Source organism: Cydia fagiglandana, chromosome 17 (genome assembly GCF_963556715.1).
Source record: "Cydia fagiglandana chromosome 17, ilCydFagi1.1, whole genome shotgun sequence".
Lineage (NCBI taxonomy): Eukaryota > Metazoa > Arthropoda > Insecta > Lepidoptera > Tortricidae > Cydia > Cydia fagiglandana.
The window spans coordinates 14809883-14834208 of NC_085948.1; the positions used below are offsets into that span (position 1 = coordinate 14809883).

At 38.2% G+C, this 24326-nt stretch overlaps 1 protein-coding gene and 1 non-coding gene across 2 annotated transcripts in view; one reads left to right on the forward strand and one right to left on the reverse strand.

Moving 5' to 3' along the window:
* Positions 1–24326, forward strand: part of LOC134672595 (neuropeptide CCHamide-1 receptor-like) — a 269080-nt gene that overhangs the window by 27850 nt on the left and 216904 nt on the right. The window lies entirely within an intron of this gene.
* Positions 14844–14915, reverse strand: Trnaa-ggc (transfer RNA alanine (anticodon GGC)). The gene has a single exon. It is a non-coding gene; the product is annotated as a tRNA-Ala (tRNA).

The window sequence follows — 24326 nt, forward strand, 5'->3', positions numbered from 1 at the left end:
GTTCCACTGCAAAAGGTACCTTATGGCTTATGGCGGGTGGCCCTTACGGCGCATAGCGCCGCAATGATATTGGAACGACGTTAAAAATAGCGTAAGCGCCAACCGCCATAAAGGGGCCCACTGATTAACAGTCCGCCGGACGGTATCGGCCTGTCAGTTGTTCGAACCTGTCAAAATTTTGTTCTAACTGACAGGCCGATACCGTCCGGCGGACTGTTAATCAGTGGGCCCCTTAAGGCACCTTTACTCATGGGACGTTAAAACATATCTTTACTATTTCGTATCTAGTTAATCTCTAATTCATTTCCCGAATCGCGCCGACAGTAATTGAAGTGGTATACTCGTATTACTCGTATAGTCTGTTTTGCTAAGATCAAGTACAGTCGCCGTCAGATATGTCGGAGCGGCCAAGGTGTTCACAATACCTGAACACGCACTCCAACGCCCTGACAATAGAGGCGTGTTCATATCTTTGTGAGCACCTTGGCCGCTCCGATATATCTGATGGCGACTGTACGTGCGTAAATGTATGGTGAACTTGATCAATAGAAAAAAAAACTTGCTAACTTGTTTTTAAGTAGGTTTTCTAATATATTATAATAAACCTGCGGTTTTCTAAGAATTGTGTTTCGATGAAAAAATCACTCATAAAAACAATCACAGTCAAATATGCCTACCTGCTGTACTATAAAATTTGATTGATTTATTGAATGATTTTGATTTACATCAAGACACCTCACTCATTTGACGTAAAAACCAGTTTAGATTGACATTTAATTTTCCAAATAAACTACTAAGATATAGTAAACACAATCTATAGTATATAATATCCATAGACTACTTTTAGCAAACTCCGCATAGTTACCTCTATAGTGACCCACCATACAAGTAAAATTGGCAGTCAAATTTTAATCAATGTTATCAGTAGAATTAAATTTGTTTCGTTTTAAAATCAAAAGTAATGGAACAATAAAATAGCAGCTCTGTTCCGTATCATATTCAAAACTTCAACATTTATTCAGCAAATAGGCCACAAGGGCACTTTTACACGTCAACAATTGATTTCAATATCATTGGAGGTAATTTTTAGGCTTCCGTATAGGTAAGTACCCAACGAGTAAAAACGGGTTCCTATTATTTAGACTCCGACTCATGAACCGTGATAGCTAGACTGTTGAAATTTTCACAGATGATGTATTTCTGTTACCGCTATTACATACAACAAATACAAATATTTATAAAAGTACGGAACCCTCGGTGGGCGAGTCCAACTCGCATGTGGCCGGTTTTTTTAGTATTATTAGCACAGTGGGACGAGAGGTTAATGTATATTTTAATTATAAAGTAATTATACTGATATATAGAGTAAGCACTCTATACTTACTTATATTTTTGTGACGTAGGCACATAATAAATAATAGTACTAGGTACTAACAACAAAACCCGTCTGTTACGATTAGGACAGATATGACCGCTAGGAGGCGACAGCGCCACGCTCGGCTTTTGGCTAGCCACCAAAATTGGTGTGGAACGGAAGTACCCGTAGCTACCTGTTGCAAAGCGACGAAATCGCGTGAGTCACGCCTGACTGGGGTGACATTGGATGGTGCATCATTAATGATCTATGCTCTATCTAGAATAAGAATAAGAATTATTTATTGCCACACACATACAAGAAAACAAAGACGATAAAAACAAAACAAGCAAAAAATACACAAATACAATGTTGAACCAGCAACAATGAAATTAACATAGCTTGACATTAATCGTTCTTATGTTATAAAACTTATAAACAACCAATAGTGTGACAATAGGGATGGACTCAGCATTTGCTGTGTTACAGACTAGCTGTCACAGCGCTGGTTTTCAGTTCACCCCTAATTATATATAAGACATTAAAATATAATAAAAATATAAAAGTGTTTTTATTAAATCTAAGTACTAATAACTAAATTTAAGTTAACTTAGTAAATGTCGATGGCACGAGAAAAAAAAGGCGTAACGCTACGTCTTACGTAGGCGAACAACGCGCGAACGCGGCGCGGCGCGGCGCGGCGAAAGCGGCCGCCGCCGCGCCGCCTGACATTCGCGTGCAAATCGCGCCGCACCGCGTTCGCAACGAGATCGCTTACGTAGGACACTTCTATGGGCATCAAAGGATTGATTTCGCCGCGCCGCGCCGCGCCGCGTTCGCGCGTTGTTCGCCTACGTAAGACGTAGCGTAAGGCGTCTAATGCGTAAGTAATCTGTGATGGCATTACATCACTCAGATTAACGTGTAGATGCTAATTGTATAAATTGATAAGCATTTATTGCCACTATATGGACGTCTCTTGTATACAGGGTGATTCAGGAGACGTGAGCAGGACTAACACTGCGCATTTCGTAAATTATAAACAACTGTTTCGTATCAGTATTAGTGTGTCTAACGTTAATTTTGTAATCGTGTTGAAAAAAAAAGTTATTAATTTATTTACGACATGCATGGTCACCCTAAAATTAGAATACCAAACTACCGATATTCTGTGTCAAGTTGAATGTCATCACGGTCTGGTTACTTTTGAAAACTCGTATCTCACCAAGTTTGACAGTTCATTTTCTTCGTAATCAAAATGCTGTCATTACGGTAAAAGAGGTTTTATGTTTATTAATTAGGTTTTGTAGGGTGACCAAGACTGTAGAGAATTAAATTTGCCCTCACCAAAAAGTTAAAAAATAGGAAATAGTGTAGTTGTTTCACCTAAATACTACGGTGATCGATCAATTATAAGTTACTGAGTGTGTAGGATTAGTCCTGCTCACGTCTCATGAATCACCCTGTATAATAGGTATCTATCAATATCGCATTGTCGCACATCTTGTTGCGACATGTTTGCTAATGTGATTTCCAGCTACCTAACCAAACCTACCTTTTTAGGGTTCCGTACCCAAAGGGTATAAACGGGAACCTATTACTAAGACTCCACTGTTCGTCTGTCTGTCACCAGGCTGTGGGCTCGATTCGGAAAATGAATTAGATTTCTACTAGACCTCAACAAGTTACGATATGGATAATTTAAAGATATTTGTAAGATAGATATGTCAAATTTGACGTTTCCGCGATTCTGGAGATCCTCTTGAACGATTTCGACAAGTTATGACTTAGATATCCAAGTCACATCTAGTCGATATCTAATGTAAATCTAGTTGATCTCTATATCGTCTCTAGATCTTGTGATTATCTCGTTTCCCGAATACGCGTGTAAGACTCCACTGTTCGTCTGTCTGTCACCAGGCTGTATCTCATGAACCGTGAATGACCGTGATAGACAGTTGATATTTACGCTGCACAAGAGAACTGCAAAAGAGTTGATGTCTAAACTATAACGTATCTAGTACGTGTCGTCTCTTGTGAATATCTTGAAGTTCGAATACGGCAGACGAATAATAGTCACCTGGGATTCAATAGCTATTAGAGCCCGTGTAGAACACAGGCTTAGGTTTACACGGTCTGTTAGAGATTTAGGTTTAATCTAACAGACCTATTCAGCACATGGAGACCTATTCAGCCTTCTCTTTGACATCATTTGCATAAAATTAGTAGAGAACCAAGATAAGTCTGCAACGAGTTTGATAGAACACGCAGTGTAAGTGTTATTTTAAACTTCCAACTTCTATGAAATCACTACACCTTATAAAACAAAGTCCCGCGTCTGTCTGTTTGTATTGTTGTATGTTCGCGATAAACTCAAAAACTACTTAACATAGAGTGATTCTTGAGGAAGGTTTAGGTGTATAATTTTTAAACCGGGTCGCTAGTTAACGTTTAAATAACACTTGGACTGCGTGTGCTATAAAAATCGTTGCAGTGTTATATGATATGATATGATTTATTATCTCACAATATATAATTGCCGGTGCGGTATTTGCGGTGGTGACCGAGTGGATATGACGTCCGGCTTTCAATCCGGAGGTCGCGGGTTCAAATCTTAAGCAGGCCACTAACGAGCTTTCCAAATGGATGCCGTTGCAATGGATTCATCCAAATGAATGGCATCCTAATATTAAACACTGTACGTTTTTGACATTCACGGACTGATTTTGGATTGCAGCCACGATATTTGGACTGTTGGAAGGCTCGTCAGTGGCCACCTTTAGCTCGTGCCAATGAGTTTTTCGGAACTTATGTACGAAACATCATTTGATATTTACCATTTAGCATTTCGGTGAAGGAAAACATCGTGAGGAAACTTGCATACATCTGCGAAGAAATTCAAAGGTGTATGTGAAGTGTTTTATAAAAATTCCATCGGAGCTCAAAGTTCTGTGTAAGTTATTTAAAGACAGTATCATAAAAAATTACAATAAACAAATCAAATTTCTGATAGCAACGTTAATCTGAATGTAAACAGTTTGTGGGTTTCTCCATGTGATCATATATCATAATTATCAAACATGTGTTAATAATTCGTATTAGTAGGAATTCATACTGTCTGTATTTTTGCTTTTAAGTCTGATGCCATTTATAACTTTATGCTAAATATAATTATCAATATTAAGATAGGGTTCAATGATAATTCATTTAACATTGAAACCCACAAGTCATACTCTGTCAAATTAAGCGAGCCTGACTAGAAATAACACAAATGTGGCAAAAAAGGTCACAATAAATGGCAAAAATAAAAGAAACGCTCAAATATGACCCACTTTCCGATTTCCGATTGAGCTGAAAATTTGCATAGGTTAATATATATATATATATAACGGGTGACAATGCAATATTATGGTACCATCGAGCTGATCTCATGATGAAGACAGGAAGTGGCCATTTGAACTCGGTGATGACACAACGCAACCTAATTATGTTTTGGGGTTTTTTAATTGTCTCGACGAGTATTAGTTACCTGTGGTAAGAAAAGTACAGTCAGCGAGAAAAGCTTGTACGAAAAATTAAATTTCAGCCAAAAACATTTTTTTTATAGTTCTTTTTTATTAGGAATTTTGTCACGCAGTGACGATGTCACCCAAAAAAACTTATTTATTTATTAATCTACTAGTTATTTTTTGTCGTATTCCGATAAAATAGGTAATTCGATTTTACTTAGTTTCCTAGATGTTCACTGACTCGAATACTACGGACGGACGACAGATCTAAAACTATTAGATTAGATACGCTTGAGTTCATCGCACCTTTATTACTTAAAATGGAGCCTGGTTTCTTAGAATTGATGATTACTGTAGTACCTGGCTTATTTTCTCTTCAAATTCATAGAAATATAAATAATTTATTTACAGAAATAACCTTTATTAAAATCAATATTACGCCTGAAAGAGAAAATAAGCCAGGTGCAGTAATCTTATACGACATTAATATAATATAATATTAATACGCGTATAGCGTATTTTGGCGTAGTAGCAGGCGTGGCTCACTCCGCGATTTAGTCGCTTTGTTACAGGTAGCTAAAAGTACATCCGTTCCACCCCAATTTTGTGGAAAGCCATAAGCCGCGCGTGGCGCTGTCGCCACCTAGCGGCCATGTTATATAAAAACATCTCCTTCAGGCCGCGACACTGATCCCACTCACACCTCAAACTGTAAATGGCCCCAGGAGCAAGACAAGTCTTTATTTTATTCCCAAAAAGAATTTGTGCATACACGCAGTATCTTTTTAACGATTTTACGATACTTCGTGTAGTGATCACTTAAAAAATATTGAATGAAATACAGTGTTGCCAACCTTATTTTAAATGTCATCTCAGACAAATAAGTGAACCATAGACATTTTTTTTTAAATTTTATTCATTCATTCATTATTTTCCCGCCCGCACCCCCCATTTTTGCTGCTTCTTGATTTAAAAATATTTGTTAAATTTACAATTTTATTTCAAAGTAAGTGCTTGGTCGTAGAAAAAGTATTGTATGCAACGTTGTTTAACTGAGTCAAAAAATACTCGTGGCGTCTTTATTAACAATTTTCGGCTTCGCCTCAAATTGTTACTCACGCCACTCGCCTTTTTTGACCTCTCTTAAACAGCGGTTGCATAAAATACTATTTCACCATGCATGAAATAAAGCATCCGAAGTTTAATAGGAAAACGTAGACAGCAGTTATTTTTAGACACAATTTTTATTTTAGATCCCGTATAAAACTATAAAGAGTAGGTGATTTGATTGAGACGTCACATGCCAGTGTTTCATAAAATTTCCATAGTAAGTAGCAGAATCGTTTTGATAGTTCGAAAAAAGAAACTGACTTGACTAGTAGTCAAATACCCTATTGGCTTGGACCCTGTCCCAATAGCTGCCACCTTCAATATTAATTCCAAGCTATACACAGAGTTGACAAATGGGCAGTCAACTATAGGAATTAGTCTGTTAAGAGCCAACAGAAGTGGTCATTTCTCCATACAAATGTACTCCTCGTTTTCCTCCGTGGTTTTTGAAGCTAGAGCAATGATTTTTTCAACGCAGATTAATATAGTCAATATCTATGTCGGACCGTTTTGCTTTTTTTGATATTTTTGTTTTTTAAGGCGCTAGAGCCCTTCAAAAATGGCCAAAATGGCCTAATTGACTATGCCGCAATGAGAGGCGTGGCATTCAAAACTGATATCAATTAGCCAAAAAAGCAAAACGGTCCGACACAGATAATTTCATAATCATTTAGATTTCCAAATTTGGTTACGATTGGTTAAGTTTTGGAGGAGGAAACAGAGGAGTACGAAACCTCGATTTTTGAGATTTTTACGCAGGATTTTTCGCCTTGTCCTTATCGTACTACCTTTAGGTGCCGCTTTCGTTAGGGAGACGGGTATATTTACCTAAAATATTTAAAACTCAGCTCCTGTTTCGTCTTAAACACTAGGACGTTTTCCTTATTCATTTTACTTTACAAAAGAGCACAAAGAATGTAAGTTAGAAACTAAAAAGAAAGAATCTCCAAGTTGTAAGAAAAGTATAAAGCTAACAAGAAACTAAACAACTATCTATTGGAGCAGTTTGTAGAAGCTATAGATAATCTTTAATACCAATCGTTAAATAGCAAGTAAAACGTTTTATAACTGAACCCCTGAAGTGTAAATTTCATTAAAACTTTATTAAAGTTGGTCCTGTTCCATTTAAAAAGAAGCCTTATGTGTGCCTTTTTAAATGGGTTTGTAAAATAAATATAATCTTCTATTAAATTAAATATAATAAGTGTTTGACTGTTAAAAATTTTGTCTTATTTACTCGTGTTTTATTTACCCCACCTGACTCTAAAATAAATTTGATATCATTCGCCCGTCTTGTATTGCTAAAAGTAAGATCCGCTTTGCCTGAACTCTTTAAATAATGTAAAACCCATCCTATGCCATAAAATTGAAATGCAAAAAATTTTTACGTAATTAAGTGCAGTTAAGAAGCTGTGATTAGTCTTAACTAAATTGATACATTTGTGTTACGAAAATTAACCATGTAAATTGTATTTATTGTACTTAATTCGTACACATATAAGTCTTTAGCATACGTTAGCACACTTTCATGCATCTAATTTAAATAGAAATGGCTTAACTGTGGTAACACAATGGAATCAATTAACTTTATACTAATTACAGGTGCTTAAACTATGTACAAAGTTTTTGCAATTGACTCATAACACAAACATTGAAAGAAGTATAAATAATAACCCGTATCTCTTCATTCTTGTGATTTCAACTGAAACGTGTTTCCAATTATCGCCAAAGGCAATGTTGTCGTTTTGATTTGCAACCAGCAATCATCATTTCTCCCCCTTTTTACGGAAGGCGAGAAAAATAGGAAAATTCCAGTCCGTGAGCTCCGTGAGAAATTACCAATATTTCCGACGCTGATTTTTTTGAGGCAATAGGAAATAAGAGTCTTGTCAAATGTATCCGATTCTTGGAGCATCGTGTCTACTTAACATTATCACTGCGTAGCCTGCCATCTTGTGCCCTGAATCAGAAACATAAACATTTCTAAAACACAAGTGCTGCCATCTAACGTTTTCTTGTGCATAGTAGGTTCTGCCTTGTGAGTTATTCGGAAGCGTAAACTTCACATTTACGCCTCGCGACAAAAATCTGATGGCTCCTAATATGCTGCCCCTATAGTTCATGCCAGCTTACGTTTGCATTTGTTTAACAACCTAACAATCCTAACACGCCCAACCTTACCGTCCACTCCAAGCCTTAAAAGTAAACAAACAATTTGTAAATTTTCGGGTAGTTATAACATTTATTGGTTAACCGACCAATTACAATATCTCCTGGATCGGTCACTGGACGACCTGACTTTAACCTACATTATTTGATCGTGTACTGTTTTCATCTACCCTCAACTGGCTTAACGAGCCATTTGAGGGTAGATTTTGTTTACTTTTATTTAAATACCTAAAGATACAGAGTATAACCATCTCCTTAGTGGCATCCTTTCTTTTAATTAATTGACGTGTGTGTATTTTTATTTTTGTTTTGGCTGTTTTTTGACAAGTGCCGTATTAAGTGATTTGAATTTGAATTGAAATATTCAATGGCTCTCTAACGCTTCTATCGTTAAAATCGTTTGTTCCTAGAGATCTTTAGGAAATATCAATATGCACAATAAATCTATAAATCACACTAGTATGTACCTACCTAACGCGGTTTTCACAAAGCCTCTCATGTATGTGAGTGAGAAAGCGGTATGCATGTATACAGGGTGATTCAGGGTCGTGGAGCAAGAGAGCCAGACATCATACAGAATCCAAAGATGAGCCTAATGATGTTGTTAATTGTTTATCACCAATAATGATGATTATTTTCCAGATGGCAAGTAGGAAAAAACATTTTTGCATACAATTTGGTAACCCTACTCAATGTGACATCTTGTCGCTTTCCATACAGCGTATGTCAAAAGTCATAGGGTGACCATAATTACTTAGTATAACATTAATTTTACTTGAAAAATAAGAATAATTAAAGTAATTTTCTTTTAATCAAATACTACCATATGATAATGTGAATCATTTACAGAGTCGAAAAAGTGGTTCTGGATCACGACCCAGAAATCAGCCTGTATAGTAATGTCCCGCACACACTGGAGCGCGGATTCACCAATTTAAAACCGCCCAAGTGTACTAACTTGGTGCATATCCTCAGGTCCCTTTACGAGTATGGCTCTGCTTCAGTCAGAGTGGATAATGTCACTTCCCAACCTCTACATCCTTCGGCAGGAGTTAGGCAAGGTTGCATTTTGTCGCCTCTTCTGTTCAATATTTACACGGAACACATTATGAGAATAGCTCTAGAAGAGTGGACAGACGGTATTCCTATTGGCGGCAAAAACATTTCAAATCTCCGATACGCCGATGATACTACATTAATAGCAACGAGTAAAGAGAACATTGCGGAACTATTAAACCGTGTTGAACGCACCAGCCTCCAGTTTGGCCTTAAAATAAACCGGCAAAAAACAAAAATGATGATTGTCGATCGAAATCAAAACAATGCTCCAGATATAACCGAGATTGCAAATTGTGAAGTCGTACAGTCTTACATTTACTTAGGATCACTTGTAACTAATTCTGGAGGCTCTGCGGATGAAATTAAAAGACGAATTGCTATTACAAGATCTGCCATGGAGAAGTTGAAGAGGATATGGCAGGACAGAAATATCACCAAAGCCACCAAAGTCCAATTAGTGCGGTCTCTCGTATTCCCTATATTACTGTACGGTGCTGAGACATGGACAGTGAAGGAGCGAGAGAGACAAAGAATCGACGCACTCGAAATGTGGTGTTGGAGACGAATGCTGCGAGTATCTTGGACACAACACCGTACAAACGTCTCCATACTTGAAGAACTTAAGGTGAAAGAGAGGCTCTCAGCTACGGTCAGAGCGCGTATCCTCAGATACTTCGGACATGTGACGCGACGTGGAGAGCAGGCCATGGAGAGACTTGTTGTCCAGGGACGGGTCAATGGCTGTAGGTCAAGAGGACGTTCCCCAATGCGTTGGACGGATCAGATAAAAGCCCTTACCAACACCCCACTTAACATATGTGCCAGAGAAGCATCTGCCAGGGAGAACTGGCGTAAAATCGTTCGTCGTTCAACGTGACCACGACTGCTCTGTCAAGAGTAATTCGACGGAGAAGAAGTGTACTAACCCCCTTATTCATAAACGCGCTACAAACATCGATTAGCTAATAATCGTTTGTCTTTATCTGTCATTTTGACTTATGTATTTATAAGAAAGGGACAAAACATAATTTAACTAAATCAGGCCCGTAACGTTTTATGAATAAGGGGGTAAATCTCTGCCACTTTACTAAAGTGGAATTTTGGGTATGCTAAAAAACCGGGCAAGTGCGAGTCGGACTCGCGCACGAAGGGTTCCGTACCGTAATGCAAAAAAAAAACAAAAATAAAACGGTCACCCATCCAAGTACTGACCACTCCCGACGTTGCTTAACTTTGGTCAAAAATCACGTTTGTTGTATGGGAGCCCCATTTAAATCTTTATTTTATTCTGTTTTTAGTATTTGTTGTTATAGCGGCAACAGAAATACATCATCTGTGAAAATTTCAACTGTCTAGCTATCACGGTTCGTGAGATACAGCCTGGTGACAGACGGACTGACAGACGGACGGACGGACGGACGGACGGACGGACGGACGGACGGACGGACGGACGGACGGACAGCGAAGTCTTAGTAGTAGGGTCCCGTTTTACCCTTTGGGTACAGAACCCTAAAAACTCTCAATAAAACCATTTTACTGTGCGGGAGTAATCCACTATCCGAACATTTCCGATCCAGGATTATTGAATGAGGTTTTTTATATGATTAATATTACTCGGAGGCTAGAGAGTTTTACAAGACGAGTTAAATAAAAGGAATGGTAATGCAGTGTTTTGGCATCTTGTTTCTACTGGGACGTCATGGACAGTCAGGGAGATACACTCGATGTTGAGTCAAATGTCAAATGGTCTCGCCGGAAGATCAGAGCGGCTACCGCGAAAACCGAAATTCGCAAATTGCGGGGATCTTTCTTTTTAGGGTTCCGTACCCAAAGAGTAAAACGGGACCCTATTACTAAGACTTCGCTGTCCGTCCCTCCGTCCGTCCGTCCGTCTGTCACCAGGCTGTATCTCACGAACCGTGATAGCTAGACAGTTGAAATTTTCACAGATGATGTATTTCTGTTGCCGCTATAACAACAAATACTAAAAACAGAATAAAATAAAGATTTAAATGGGGCTTCCATACAACAAACGTGATTTTTGACCAAAGTTAAGCAACGTCGGGAGTGGTCAGTACTTGGATGGGTGACCGTTTTGTTTTTTCTTTTTTTTTCTTTTTTTTTTTGCATTATGGTACGAAACCCTACGTGCGCGAGTCCGACTCGCACTTGCCCGGTTTTTTACTCCAACGAAGGCGTAATTAGAGTGACAGAGAAAAATCCCCGCAATTTGCGAACTTCGATTTTCGCGGTTTTAGCCCATTCGGGTTAGCATTATGCTGAGGCGGGACCATTTCGTGGTAAACCTATGCTTCAAATATTATTTTTATAATTCGTTTGTATGGAATGTAAGTTTTTGTTTGCCATGAATAAATGAAATTATTCTTATTCTTATTCTTATGACGGAGTGCGGTCGTGTCACGTGATGTTTGTATTGGTGAATCGTCTTGAAGTCTACTAAAACGTTGGCAGTGAATGTGTTTTGGCTGGTCAAGCAGATCTTGTCAGTAGAAAAAGGTGGCAAATTTGAAAAATTTTGGCGCGAAGGGTTATCGTCCCATAGAAAATTTGAATTTCGCGCCTTTTTTTACTGACAAGATTTGCTTGACCAGCTATAATTAATCTACTGCCAGCGCGAGCTACGCGCTACGAGCATAGCCTATAACAGGGTTTTCCCGTTTGTAGCGAAGAGTGCTACGAACAGAAAATCCACCAAGCGGGTTGCTGTGAATGTATTAAAAATGTAAGTTCTGAGTGATGGACTCCCTCTACTGTATTCGAACTTCAAGATATTCACAAGGTACGACACGTACAAGATCCATTCTAGATACGTTATAGTTTAGATATCAAGTAGTTCTCTTTTGCAGCGCAATTCGGGCAACCAAATGTCACCTTTACGTTAGGTAGAGTAAGATATCTATTAGATGTGAATTGGATCTCTAAGTCATATCCTGTGGAAATCGTTCAAGAGTATCTCCAGAATCGCGCAAATGTCAAATTTGACAGGTTAGATCTAAAGCATATCGTTATCGTATCTTGGTAATGTCTAAAAGATGTCTAATAGATGTCATACGTCGCGATTCGGGAAATGAATTAGAGATTAACTAGAAACGATATAGTAAAGATATGTGACGTCCCACGGGTAAAGGTACCTTATGGCGGTTGGCGCTTACGCCATCATTAACGCCGCTTCAATATTATTGCGGCGCTATGCAACGTAAGTGCCGGCCGCCATAAGGTACCTTTTTCTGTGGAACGTCACATATCTTTACTATTTCATATCTAGTGAGTCTTTAGTTCATTTCCCAAATCGAGCCGATAATCCGAATCGGGCCCCCTGTCGCTCACAATGTAATACGGCAGGGCTTTAGCCTTGATTTCATTTACATACGATGGTAATATAATTCACGCCTTTGTTTAGGTACTCCTTTTGTGTGATTCCTTTTGTCGACACGTTGTAGGTTTTCCAAATGTCACCCTTTTTTATCTTTGTTGAGAACAGGTTTTTGACCCCTGAAACCTAAGCATTGCACACTGGTTCAGGGGTTTGTTTAGTTAGGGACCTCAGTTTCAATTTACTTAAGTAGATGCCTATTTCTGTACATAGTTGCGTGGCTTTAGATGTAGGTTTAGGTGATTCGACTATTATAGTTTTTATTTTATATATTGACAATATTAATTTGCTTTAAAAAAGCAACCCGGTTGGAATTTTTTCGGATGCTTTAAGAACCATTTTTTTATTTTATTACATTAATTCTCTTAGCACCAATTGCACCATCCCACAAACCCGGGGTTAACCGGTTAAACCTGAAGTTACCTTCGTTACCAATACAATTTGACACTGAGTTACCGGTTTAACCGGTTAAACCCGCGTTAGCGGGATGGTGCAAGAGGCCTTTATAGAACCTAATAAAAGTAAAAAGTTCTATAAAATAGTCAATTATTCGCAGTTAAATTTATTCTATATATATTCCTAATTTTTTACTGAGCCTTTTAATCACAAAACAACAATATTTTCACTAACTAAATAATTATCTACTCAAAAGAAAACAATCAAACACCACAAATAAATAAACAAAGATCAAAGAAAACAAATAAACGAGAAAACTTTCGTCGTCTGAACAATCGTATTGCGTATCTTGAAAACGTTTTTACGATTACGCTAAGTCTCAGAGGGCCTACCGCGAGCAACGTTCGACTTGTTGCCTCTCTGTCGCACTTGTAAATTCGTACGTAAGTGTGACAGTGACGGTAGATCCTCAGTGTGAATCGTCGTAAGGTTGTCTTTCACGGAGAATAATTTATTAGTGGTAGCCAACTCGATTATTTAACTCATCCAATAAAATCCCTAACGCTTCTCTACTGTGGGTTTTGGTTGTATAATTTCGTAGAAACTCTAATATTAACGGTAAATAAATGAAAAAAAAAACTTGTTTATATTTCACCACTTTATCGGTGTGATTGATTCGAATAACCATGTTTAAATTTGTAGCTGTCTAGTAGATACTGACGTTCACGGCGCAAAGCCTCGGGCGGACAGATGAACTGACAGACAGACTTAATATACCTAAGGGCAAAGAGAATAGATAGTATAGAGGGGTCCTGTCATAGTAAATTTTGTAGTCACAGTAAATTTACTGCCATCTATCGACACACGAGTAAAACTCAAAATAATTACACACACGGTGTAGTTATACACACAATGTATTTCATCCAGGTGTAAGAATATTGCTACCCGAGTCTTTAATTCAGTCCGGCCTAGGGCATCGTGGATAACCTAAGGCCCAAGGTCCTACCTCTAGTACTTATTCAGTTCAATGAAATTTAAAGCGTGTTCGATTGGAAAAGAGTTGCTTTTGCTTTGTTTCGTTTAGTTTCTGAACAACGCAAAATCAACTCTTTTTCCTACACTAAAGGTTCAAATTTCTGTGGCAAATTTCGCATTTTTCATTTGTATGGCTGGGCCTTAGGAGGATATAATAAACTCTCACTGACTGCACATTGTACAGTCGACGTCAAAAATATGTTTACACTTTTGCACCTTACTCCTTTGTAATAAGACGAAAAATGTAAACATAATCTTCGACGTCTATACTATTGACGCGTAGTCGCGTAGGCTGATTCGCTACATTTCATGCTGACTGTACTAAACGCTTCCATACATTGAATATTCAATTTAAAGTGAACGACAAAGTCCAACACTTTATCAATCAGAGCTGCCATAGAACTGCATCGCAATAAACGCATTCAGTTATTGTGCAATCAATTGTACGTCTTCAATTGACTATTTGAATTTGAAATGACAGAGTTTTGCCGGTGCTAAGGACGATTGTTATGTTGGATTAGTGAACACAACTACAGAATAAATAATAGTACTAGGTACAGAAGACTCACTCTCTAACGCGTCTGTCACGATCAGCACAGATATGGCCGCTAGGTGGCGACAGCACCACGCGCGGCTTATGGCAAACCCCAAAATTGGGGACGAACGGATGTACTTTTAGCTACCTGTGGCAAAGCGACGAAATCGCGGAGTGAGCCACGCCTGACATAACTACAGTACTGTCCACAAATAAGTTTCTACCTCCTATAAATAATGTAAATACAGATGTCAATCACAATGAAAAATTCAACAATGATTTTGACCAACGTGGGACTCGAACCCACATCCTTGGATTGCCGGTCCAATGCGTTACCAATTCCGCCAGCTGACCTTCACTAGCGACATCTGCATTCTAAGGTTTACAACCTTTAAATTTTTAACTATTTTAAAAATAAAAGAAGGTACCTACTTAATTATTGCGTACCTACGTACCTAATACTTGCAAACGATTAAGCACACACAGTGTTTGTTTATACGCGTGTGTGTATACCTACAGTGTGTAGGTGTTCTTCGTCGCGCTATCCCGTCATTTTGCCACAGCTTATGGGAACCTGGGGTCTGCTTGATAACTAATCCCGAGAATTGACGTAGGCACTAGTTTTTACGAAAGCGACTGCTATCTGCCCTTTCAACCCAGAGGGGAACTAGGCCTCATTGGGATTAGTCGGGTTCTCTCACGATGTTTTCCTTCACCGAAAAGCGACTGGTAAATATAAAATTTCATGCATAAGTTCCGAAAAACTCATTGGTAGCCGGGATTTGAACCCGCGACCTCCGGATTGAAAGTTGCGACTTTCAAAAGCGTGCGCGCTTTTACCGCTAGGCCATCAGCGCAGTATACAGTGTGTAGGTATTAGGGCCCCCCCACATCTGGCGTCTTCCGAGCGTCGGCGTCTGTCGGCGTCGTTCCAGCGCTATGGAAAATGACGTCGCTGCGCAGTTGCGTCGACGCTGCGTCGACGCTGCGTCGACGTTGCGTCGACGTCGGCCATAGAATTGTAGACGCCGACGCTCGAAAGAAGCCAGATGTGGGGGGGGCCTTACACAGAAAATACTTAGATACTATGTACCAATGTGCCCTTTGAGACGTATATCGTTAAACATTTATGGTATAAGTGCTTGGAGGATATAACCAACGGAGACGCCATGTCTAAAATTTTCGGTACAAAATAGTCTGCCGTTTTTTGCGGGGGAGGGGCACATCAAATGTATAGGTACGTCATGTCAGATAAACGTCAGTCCATACATATGGTTGACATGAGGTTGACCATTGGCCGCCTATTTTCGACAGAGGGGAACGCCTGTTAATGGCGGCTCCATTGTTAATTACTCCGAGTATAAGTGCCTAAATTATGAAAATTTTAGAAATTACGGATCATAACGACGAAAGTTGAAGTAATAATATATTACCACAAATGCGGCAAATTAAGGCATAAATGATTAATTTTCGAAACGGTTAAGGTACCGTTCTGATTCAGACTACACCTTGCAGCTTTTAATGCAGTATTGCAGCGCGACATTATACAGTCAACTGCCTTACTGCAGCAAATGTCAAAAATTCCGGGCAGCTACATCGATTTTGACATTTGCAGCAGCAATGCTGTCAGCAGTAATCTTCTTCTACCTAGCGTTATCCCGGCCTTTGCCAGGGTCCGCTTTCCTCCACTTTGCGCGATCCTGGGCGTCGTCTCGTGTGAGCCCGTTCACGCTCATATCTTCTATGACTCAGGAACAAATATCTGTGTCATCACACAAATACATGCCCTTACCGGGATTCGAACCCGGGACCATCGGATTCATAGGCAGGGTCACTAATGGTAACATTCCATTTCCAACGACAGCTGCACTACTGTCAATTTTACTATGGAAATTGACAATGGCAGCGACGCGTTCAGTATCGGTAGTGCAGCTGCGGTTAGAAATGGAATGTTACCATAACGCTAGGTAGAAGAAGAAGATATCGAACGTAGATAATAAAGATTGAACCAGTTCAATGGCTGATGTGAGTGTCAAAATAAAAGAAAGCAACAAACGTTAGAAGTCGAAACTTCAAATTAAACTCTTCCACGCCGATGGTTAAATCGAAAATTAAAAATAATGATGTCAAAAATGCCCGTACTTTGTTCAATTTATTAAATTAAGTATTTTTGAGTTGGATGTTGTCTACGAATTTAAGTATTTTTTCCTTATAGTAGATAACATAATGTTTATTTTTTAGTATTTGAAGGCATCGTTCAATTAAATTAAATTATTATTTTAGGTAAAATTGAATTACATAGGCAAAACAACATTAGAATTAAGTAATTTAAAATTAAACGAATCAGTAGGTAGTAGTAGGTACACCCATAAATAAAAACAGTATAAAATATATGTTTATTTAGTTTTATGTAAACTTTGAAGCTTTGTTATAAGTGAGATTGAAACCAAAATATTTAATAATATGTTAGTAATATTTTATTATAAAAGTAAAGCTGCTTGTAAGAGTTGTAAGTAGGTAATACCAATGTCACTTTCACCATGTAACCGTTTCAATTCAATGTCTAACCTTCAGTAATAAGCTAGTGTGGCAGGGACAAAAGTTTTATATCGTATAAATAACCACGATCATGCCACCGATGTGGATAACACCCGCTGAGCTAGCTGTAAAAATGTAGATGCAATTTTGTTATTACTAAGCAAGAAGCTCGACAAACTTACAGAAGTAGGTGGGTAAAACTAGAACTACTCTTTTCCTAAACAGAATTCATGTTGCAGGAAGATTATAGCGCCAATTACAGCTGCAGTTGCACGTTTGTAATTTCAAGTCAAGCGACCAACTTACTCAAGAGGTGGGTAAAAGGAGAACTACAATTTTCTTAAACAAAAGTCACGTCGCAGGAAGATTATAGTGACGCTGACAGCTGCACGAGTAAGTTTGTAAATTCAAGTGTGAAGTCGCAAGCTGGTATCTTTGAGGATTATGAAACTGAGTCGAGCTGTTTAAGTAGTCGATAAAACGCTGATCTGTGTGGAGATTTTGTTGTGTTTATTTTTGAAAAGCAGACCGTTTATATTTCATGTCATTGTTAAAAATTACTTTAAAAACTAAAAAAACATTTAGTGCCCCGTATAAAACTCTGTTCCGTGAACTCGCGTTCACTTTGGTCTTGCAAATCGGTTATATAAATGCGTTTTTCTCAGAGAACGTTAGGACGGGGATAAGTTACTAAAATATGAAAAAAAATTGCAACGAACACTTTAAATCACTAAATTTATATAAAAATAAGTAAATTTTAAAGAAAAACTTAAATGTTTTCTGGCCAATTATTGTCTATGGAATTATACATAGTTTTTAAAGGTATACATAATGTGATAGACCACATCTTTGTTTCATATTTCTCTATTGCAAAACTTATCTAGTGACCTATGGTATTATGTACTATTATTACTCTGTAATATATTCTATTTTAGTACCCATTTAGAATATAACAATACAAATTGGTTATATAACTAATTAATCCTTATCAGATTACAATTCAATTCATAAGTAAGTTTCAATAGGGCCCCAAAGAACTAATTTTCAGAAATATTAGTACCTAAAGCCGCTCGAAATAGCCCGTACATCGTTACTAAGATCACATAGACAACCTTACATAGACCCTGCATTCATGCTGATTCACATTATAGACCGACTAAGGGCGGCAGGGAAGGTGCGGGCGGCAGGGAAGGTGCGGGCGGCAGGCGTACGGCGCCCGCACCTTCCCCGGCACCCTTAGGGTAACATTCCATTTCCAACGACAGCTGCACTACTGTCAATTTTATTATGGAAATTGACAATAACACCGACACGTTCAGTACCAGTTAGTGCAGCTGCGGTCAGAAATTGAATGTTACCATTTATTCGTCCTACCCCGTCGTCCCCGTACCGCGCAGGCAAGGACTCATTTAAGCGGTCGGTCTATAGAAAGACCCGGGCCGGACCAAAACTTCATTTTCTATAGAAAGCATGAACTTTCATAGAAAATAACTCGGCCCGGACCCAGACCGTTCCAGCGCGTCATGATTTATGAGGCTTAGATACCAAGTAGTTATATGTAGAAGTCGTAATAAAGACAGTCGAAATGTCCCGACCATCATTGATATCACACAGATTACCTTCAATAGATACTCGTACCGTTTTATTAAGCGGGTACTTATTAGTTTTATTGAGAACTCTTAGTAAATTAAGCCGCTATAAATAGCCCGTTGCTGAGATCACACAGACTTAATAGACCTTTAAATGCTTTGTAAAGTATGGGTATTATGCTTTCAAGTTCGATAAAGAAATGAACCCTGTTGAGTTTCCTAAACGTCCCGCTTGGCGCGTTGTTCAAAATCCCATTTATAAAATGTGACTTACGCCAAGTCACGGTAGCAAATGAAATTTACACTAGGTGTTCCTGCCGGCGTATTATGGATGTCTTTATCCATCTTTGTCCATGTGATAAAATAACTCTCCCTTTTTAACACCATTGGATAGAAAGTGACAGACACCGTTTTATCACGCTGTCACGTAGACAAGAACGACCATCATATCCGTACGAATTGAACTGCAGACAGTGGGGAGACACTCCTGACTTCGGTCGAACTCGGCTCCGCTCGGCTCAGCATTGCTCCGAGCAATTATTAGGGTTGGCACCACTTGACTTCCATGTGGTCGTGCGACCACAGATAAGATAATCAGTTTAATTTTGACAACCCTAAATAGCCAAAGGGATACTGCCATAAAAAGAAAAGCCATAGAAAGGGATATCATGATTCGACCCTGAATCTCTGTCAAACTTCGGGTTTGTAGGAAGTGTCCTTTCTGTACGGTAGTACTATTATTTCGTCTGTGCTGCAGATTTTATCCAGTCCATTTATTCAATTGGATAAGAAGCTTTTAAAGTTTTACATCAACTTAATAGAATCACAGGACACTGGATTAGTGTTCTATTATTCAGACACTTTATAAGACAGCTGCAGGATTAAATACAAGACAGGAGATTAATTCATGAAAGAATCACTGGATTTATTCTTTTTGTGCGGGTTGCGGGTTGGCGGTGATGTTAAAACGTCCGGAGAGTAGTAGCAAAACGGGTTTATTTATTGTAAATGGGCATTTCTCTTTAACCGTTTGAAAGCCAAAGACGCCAACAGTACTGGAGTCAGTTATGTAACGCTGCCATACATGACCCAAAAATTTTTTATTAAGCTATGAGCTTCACCACATCTGATATTTGAGTAATTCTAAGCATTTCTAGCCTGAAGTGGGGGGGAGGGTGGGGTGCAAAGACGGCCGCCATCCGTCATCTTTAAAAAAAATCTACTCTGATCCTGGTGGGTACTAGGGCAAGTTTGGTATCATTTTCGTATAAACCAAAGACGTAGAATTCATTGCTGATATTTGTTTTTTCAATTTCATAGTAATTTTACGAGAAAAACGTAAAAAGGTGAAAAATTTGGTTGGAGGTTTTTGCTACGCGGAGCCGAAACTACAAAAGATATAAAGTTGAAATTTGCACACTAGATTACATTTATAAAGTGTACAAGAGATAAGAAGCGATTTTGAGAAATTCAACCCCTAAGGGGGTTAAAAAGGGGATGAAAGTTTGTATGGGGTTCAAGTTTTATTTTAAGCTAGGAATTTGAAACTTCGTAAAACGATATATTATTAAAATACAAGAAAACTAATTTCAGCGTTTTTGAAAATTCATCCCCTAAGGTGGTGAAAAAGGAGTTGAAAGTTTGTATGGATATCAAAAAAATTTTCGAACGCGGGACTTGAATCTTTGTATTTGGGGATATTATTAAAAGACAGGAAAAGTAATTTCAGCGTTTTGTAAAATTCATCCCCTAACAGGGTTAAAAAGGGGTTGAAAGTTTGAATCCATTACAAATCCGAGTAGACACACATTTCTTATTGGCTCCCAGGCTTGAAATGCTTAGAATTACTCAAGGAACATATGTGATGAAGCTCATAGCTTAATAAAAAATTTTTGGGTCAACTTTATAACTGCTTCCGCTAACAGAGGCGCAACTTAAAGTTGTAGGTATGTTTGTGTTAGAATTGGGAATTTTTATATTATTTCTACTGAGAATCACGAGCTTTTCCATTTTTACAGAGAAAAAAGGTGTCCCCAAGAAATTTTTGGTCCGTTTGGTTACGGTTTTCAATACAACCTTCTATGACCGTAACAAAATGTAATAATGTTAGTGAAAATATCACTATTGTATACAGTACTTTTTCTACGAGTTAACTAAAATAAGTACTTAGTCAATAATACCATACTTTCTAGATATAGAGTTGTATATGAAGTTGTACACAGATTATAGTCGACGAGTAGAAAAAAAGTTAGATCACAAATTTTGAAATTGCTTAAGGTGCTGTAACAGTAAGTAATAAACCTTTTTTTACGTTAATCTAAATTGGTCCATAAGTATATAGAATAGACGTTACATTACGTCTTTTATTTACTGTGAACGCGGAGTAATAACGAAGTTTGCTCCACTTATCTCTTGCGGTGCAAGTTTAGTCTAACTTCCCACGTAACTATCCAAGTATTTAGTAGACTCATGCACACTAGTATTGGTCTAGGAAGTTATTAGTTCATTACATAACTACACTAGTGGCTCTGTGAGCAGTAGAAGGGACATTCCACGAGACTGTCGCTTACATAACGCAATTCTTCTAAATACTTCTGGAAATGCTGAGTAAGCGATATTGGGTCTGGTAATATTTCATGACTTGGCTAACAAATTGGCAGTATATTCTCGAGATTCACGTATTTTATTGAGGTAGCTGCCATACAAGGCAAAAGCGTTATGTAAGCGACAGTCTCGTGGAATGCCCCAGAAGCGTTATGCCACAGAATAAATAATAGAACCTACTTTTAAAAAGTGGCATGGTCATAAGGAGGGTTATATCATTCCGAGTAAAAAAAGCAAAATTTTGAATTCATAGACCTAAAACTAAAGGAGTAAGATCCTATTAAACACCCTGAACTATACTCTCACAACTTTGAGACGCGATTTCTCGAAAAAACGGTTTTTTGAGAACCTACTTGGTAGGTACAGAAGGTACACTCTCTAACAGAACGCGTCTGTTAAGACAGATATGACCGCTAGTAGGCGTCCATTCCGAAGCGGTGCGCGGCAACTACTATGGCTAGACACCAAAATCGGTGTGGGCCGCATTTAAGAATGACTCACGTTAGACCAGAATAAATAAGGTGACCGCACGTGTATTTTTCTACAGTGAACTAAACTAAGAAAAAATACCTACCACATGTGTACTATCGACAATTTTAAAATTAATAGTAATGTATTTTCTATATACTCTTACAAATACTATTTATCTTAAAATTACGAGTAGGTCGAATAAATAAAATTCAAAAAATTACACGAGAGTTTATGAAGGGGAGAGGGGTAGTCAAAAACCTCACCAAATATCACCAAGGGGGAGGGGGGCCAAAAAGTAGCCGAAAACACCTCACGTGATTTGTGAACAACCCCTTGGAGAATCAGAACCGATACTGATGTAATGATATTAGTCAAAGCTCCCACGGGACCGAAACACTGAAATGGGAAAATGTTTTTTTGGCAAACACAAGGTAAAGGATCATACAGCTAAAGTTAACACTAGAGATGCACCGGATATCCGTTTACTATCCGGTATCCGGCCTGTCCGGCCATTATTTTACTTTCCGGCCGGATACCGGATAGTAACATTGCTTGATTTCGGAGTAAACAAATTGGATTTAAGAAACAGGGAAGAGACACGGTCATAATCGTACTTGTTTATTATTTTAAAACAATTAATAATTCCATTGACTTGCACGTGCACTCATTTCGAACCTAGAAATGAGCCCGTGCGAACGTTCACTAGGATACAGGTCAAACCTGCATCAGAATGCGCACCTGAAAAACCGAAATATAGGTATAGTTCCGCTGACCGAATATCCAGCGGCAGGATACCGGATATTCGGCTGATGGTCAGGCCGAATATCCGGTATCCGGTATCCGGCCAAACAACTATCCATTGCATCTCTAGTTAATACATATTGCCCTGTCAATAGTTTCGGAAAAGGGTAATATTAAGAGAACGTGACCCGCTAAAGTGATGGCTGAGGAAACACAACAAAGTAAACACGTAAAATATGAAGACAGATATGTGAAATCTAGGTGAAAATATGAACGATTATGTTCTTCAAAAAAGAAGAGGTATTTAAATGTGAGCGTAAAAAAATGTCCAGTCACAAACTATAAGATTTCGTGCTGTTGTGTGTAGGGAATGCAAATCGGTTATTTTTTGTATGGAAATAACCGCGGTTTTGGTTAATAACCGATTATTTCCATACAAAAAATAACCGAAAATAACCGATTTGCATTCCCTAGTTGTGTGACTACAGGCAAAGTGACAACCCTAATCCCTATACTCTGTATCTTTAGGTATTTAAAACAAAATCAAACGGCTCCTTAAGCCACCTGAGTGTAGATGAAAACATTACATGACCAAATAATGTAGGTTAAAGTCCGGTTCGTTCAGCAACTGATCTTAGGCGCTTTTGTAATTAGTTGGTTAACCAATAAATGTTATAATTGTTATAACTAACCGAAAATTTACGAATCGTTTGTTTACTTTTATTTAAATACCTAAAGATACAGACTATAGCCTACCTACGACAAAATAAATGTGAGCGTACAAACAATCTGCCCATACAACCATTTCCAGTCGCCGTTACGACGCGGTGTAGACACATCTTGTGTCGACACCGTCTGTTTCGGTCACAATTCCAGTCGCAGAGTCGTCGCCGTGTCGACACAGTTACCAGAAATGGGGAAGGGTCGACACATGACACAAAGTGACATAAAGTGTGGTCGCCGTGTGCACACATTGTTACTAGTTTGCGACTACTTTATGCCAAAATCATTCGTTCATTCGTTCATTTTGTTCCTGTCAAATGGAAACTGTCAGATGGAAAAATAGTTAAATAAAAATAAGTGACATTAATACGCCATCTCTAAAACGGATTACAAGACGTAATTATATATTGTTTGCATTTATATTACAATAGGACTTAAATTATTATGGGGAATTAAACTGCTCGAGTGATTTGATAAACTAAGTGTAATATAATCAACGCGCCACCACATTGTTTTAGTTTAGCCGGAAATGAAATTGTTTACTTCTCAGTGCTTGTGTTCATAAATATATTATTTGATGCATTTTTAGTACTTCGATGCGTATACTATACTTAAATAACAGAAATAACGCTTTACATACTACGAAACTTGTTAGTTATGATGTATAAATATGGTTTAAGGCTGAGAAATATTGCAGTCACAAAGTAGTCGCAAATGTTTCGACTTTGTGTCGACTCTGTGTAGACACATGACACGCGCTGTCAAAAGTAATAACAAAGTTACTGGATTTGCAAAATGGCTCCTTGTGTTCATTTGTTTTCAGATATTCTCAAAGTGTAAAAATGACGTGGTCAGAGATGGGACTTAATAGATTAACTGTTTATTCGACTAATTAATGGAATAAAAAAAGTTAATCCTCAAATTTTAATCACGATTAGTTTAGTCGACCTAACATAGATTGAAATTGAATTAATCTGAACATTAATCGAATAAATTATCGATTAAATCTCGGTTGGAAGTTGACAGGGGGCCATTTTTGTACGTAAAAATAATAGAAATGTCTTGCATGCAGATGGTAGCCAAACACTTTGTCATAAAA